The 3653-nt window shown below is 46.3% G+C and overlaps 1 long non-coding RNA gene across 1 annotated transcript in view; it reads left to right on the forward strand.

The window, feature by feature from the left end:
* LOC111972851 (uncharacterized) overlaps nt 1–3134 on the forward strand; it is a 37393-nt gene extending 34259 nt beyond the window's left edge. The window contains exon 3 of the long non-coding RNA XR_002878509.2: nt 3077–3134. This is a non-coding gene — a long non-coding RNA (uncharacterized lncRNA). The remainder of the gene's footprint in view (nt 1–3076) is intronic.
* Nucleotides 3135–3653: the final 519 nt, after the last annotated feature.

Genomic DNA, 3653 nt, shown 5'->3' on the forward strand with positions numbered 1-3653 from the left:
TCCCCCCACCCTTCTCCTCATCCCTCGTTCCTCTTCCCCCGTCTCCCTCTGGGTCTCTTTTCTCTTCCTCCTTGACTGAACCATTCAAGCAAAACACCAGAGGATTATCACTCAACCATTGAGAAACACACACACACACAACCATACACTGAAACACTCACACGCTTTCACTCAACACGTTGCCTGGCCAGAAGTGTCTGTGCTCTTGGTAAAGACAGGGTCTATGTTTGTTGACGGTGTATGATGTGATGATGCGAGAGCTCAGCTGTCTGAGAAAACGGGGCTCTGAGCTGAACAAAAACAAAGGGGCGGGAGGAGAGAAGAGTGAGAGGAGAGAGAGGAGTGGAGCCCACGTGCCTCAGAGCTGGAGCTGTATCTGTAGCTAGCCGTCGTGTCTCACTCTGCTAATGGAGGACTGGGGGTAAGGCTTTTGTTGTTAGGACGGAACGGAGGGAGGTAGTCTGCCTGCGTCCTCCCTCTTTTTGGGTGCATTCATTTGCGGTCCTTTGTCTTGGCTATAGCCTATAGTGGTTTCTCACTGTCTGGTTATTGCAGTTGGTTGATGTGCTGGTGTGTTTGAGGTTGAGGTGTCTGTGTACGTGTGAGTGTGTGTGTGTGTGTGTGTATATTTGGTTATGTGTGTGGAGATGGAGAGCCCTAATGAAATATGTGTGTTGTGATCTTCTTCATAGTGTTGCTGGGGTATGTAGAGGAGAAAAAGGGTCATTCATGTTCCTTTCCATTTGTCACTATTAGGTGTGTTAGAGTTTAACTGGACTGACTACATGTGCTCTTTTGTGTAAAAGACTAGTAGGCCTTAATACATTAGAATTTTGATCAATTTCAAGTATTGATTTCTGTACATATTACAATGGTTTAGGACAGGAAGCATTTAGAAATATGCTGTCTGCCAGAAAGATAGTAACGGGTGAAGAGGTGTGAGGTGGTGTTTGTGTGTATACACTACCATCTAGCCTTGTTCCCAGACAGGACTGTCCTACACTAGAACAAAAGCCTCCTCTTGATGGATTAACCAACTGTGGTGCACACCCAGCTCTCTCCCCATGCACCCGAAGCCCTTTTTGTATTTCAACCAAAGCCGTGCTCACGTTTTGTCTGGGGAGAAACTGCATTTTGAAGTCTGTATCGCTCTCTTTCTCTCTCTCGTTTTCCCTCTCTCCTTCTCCCAATTGTCAAAAGTATTTTTCCAGCCATTAGTTTAGGACGGCTGAGGTGACCCAAATACCCATGCAGTAACACCTGTCTCTTATACACATCTAGATGTGTATAAGAGACAGCTCTAAAGCAGAGCCCTCTATTGTCTCTCCCAGGCAGCGTCACTAAGCCTTCGTCCTCGGGAATGGCTTAAAATATTTGTATTTTAATTTTGCCCTTATTTTACCATGTAAGTTGACTGAGAACACATTCTCATTTACAGCAACGACCTGGGGAATAGTTACAGGTCGTTGCTGTAAATGCGACATACAGGTCTTGGTTTGGTGAAGATGTGTTATTGTTATTGGGCTCGCAAGGGGTCGCAGCGGTCTKAGGCACTGCATCTCAGTGCAAGAGSTGTCKCTGCAGTCCCTGGTTCAAATCCAGGCTGTATCCCATCCAGCTGTGATTGGGAGTCCCATTGGGCGGCGCACAATTGGCCCAGCATCYWTCGGGTTTGGCCGGGGTAGGCTGTCATTGTAAATAAGAATTTGTTCCTAACTGACTTGCCTAGTTAAATAAAAGTTTACATTTTAACAAATTAAAATACATTGTTTTTGTTGGTAGCAGACTGCCATCAAGGTGATTGCATGGCTGATGAGGGGTTGCTGTATCGGATGTGAAAGAGACATCCGGTCGCTCTCTTGGAGTACAATCTGGAAGTTGTAGGCTCTACTGCCATAGGCATTACAGAATGTGATATTTGCCTTGATTAAGGACTCAACCAGCAAGCCGGTGGTCTCTCRAGCCACAACACTGTTAGTGGAAACCATTCTCCATACTAGCATGTTACCCTTTCTACTTAGCGCTGTGTTAATATTAGAGACACTAATGGGGATAGACTGTTATTTTGTTCTCAGACAAATCATTCCTCATGGAGTCTGAGGTGTTTTTTAATGTCATATTGGTCACATGTTGCGTAAACAACAGTGAAATCCTTACTTACGGGCCCTTTCCAACAATGCAGAGAGAAAAACAGAACAAATATAGAAAGATAATAACACAAGAAATAAATCCACAATCAGTAACAGTAACTTGGGGTACCAGTACCAGAACAAAGAGAGGGTTGCTGTACCAGGACCAGAAGGAGGGCTTCTGTACCAGGACCAGAACAGAGGGAGGACTGCGGAACCAGGAACAGAATAGACGGAGGGCTGTTGTACCAGGACCAGAATGGAGGGAGGGCTGTTGTACCAGAACAGAGGGAGGGCTGTTGTACCAGGACCAGAACGGAAGGAGGGCTGTTGTACCAGAACAGAGGGAGGGCTGTTGTACCAGGACCAGAACAGCGGCAGGGCTGTTGTACCAGGACCAGAGCAGAGGGAGGACTGTTGTACCAGGACCAGAACGGAGGGAGGGCTGTTGTACCAGGACCAGAGCAGAGGGAGGGCTGTTGTACCAGGACCAGAGCAGAGGGAGGACTGTTGTACCAGGACCAGAACGGAGGGAGGGCTGTTGTACCAGGACCAGAACAGAGAGAGGGCTGTTGTACCAGAACAGAACGGAGGGACGGCTGTTGTACCAGAACAGAGGGAGGGCTGTTGTACCAGAACAGAGGGAGGGCTGTTGTACCAGAACAGAGGGAGGGCTGTTGTACCAGAACGGAGGGAGGGCTGTAGCTTCTGTTGCTTTCAATCATCAGTTGTCTCACATCTGTTTGAGCTGAATGACATTTGATGGCATTATGAATTAAAGGGAACTAATGTTTACATGGATTAAGAAGGACAACTTTAACAGTTTGTTTTCAATTCCCACAGCAAATCTCTGAAATGGCCTTTCGCTGTATTTTTTGTAGTTTGGATGAAAGCAACTGACCACATTGTATTGCTATTATTAATTATCCTCTTTCTTCTCCCCTCAGTGCCTGAAGACCAAGACTCTGCTGCAGACTCCCAAAACCTCCTCACATCCTCTCTGCCNGAGGGCTGTAGCTTCTGTTGCTTTCAATCATCAGTTGTCTCACATCTGTTTGAGCTGAATGACATTTGATGGCATTATGAATTAAAGGGAACTAATGTTTACATGGATTAAGAAGGACAACTTTAACAGTTTGTTTTCAATTCCCACAGCAAATCTCTGAAATGGCCTTTCGCTGTATTTTTTGTAGTTTGGATGAAAGCAACTGACCACATTGTATTGCTATTATTAATTATCCTCTTTCTTCTCCCCTCAGTGCCTGAAGACCAAGACTCTGCTGCAGACTCCCAAAACCTCCTCACATCCTCTCTGCCAAATCTAGGATCATGTCGGGTGCCTATGACGAGTCGGCCAGCCAGGAGGATGCCACAGACAGCTTCTGGGAGGTGAGAACAGACCACACCTGTTTGGAGATATATTCATATGTAGTCAAACATGTATCCCTTTCAGTGGAACTGGGATTTGAACCAGCAACTCCAGGTGTCCACACTTTGCTGGCACTGCGTCACTCTCTTTTGGCT

The sequence above is a fragment of the Salvelinus sp. IW2-2015 genome, linkage group LG1 (assembly GCF_002910315.2).
Source record: "Salvelinus sp. IW2-2015 linkage group LG1, ASM291031v2, whole genome shotgun sequence".
Classification (NCBI taxonomy): Eukaryota; Metazoa; Chordata; class Actinopteri; order Salmoniformes; family Salmonidae; genus Salvelinus; species Salvelinus sp. IW2-2015.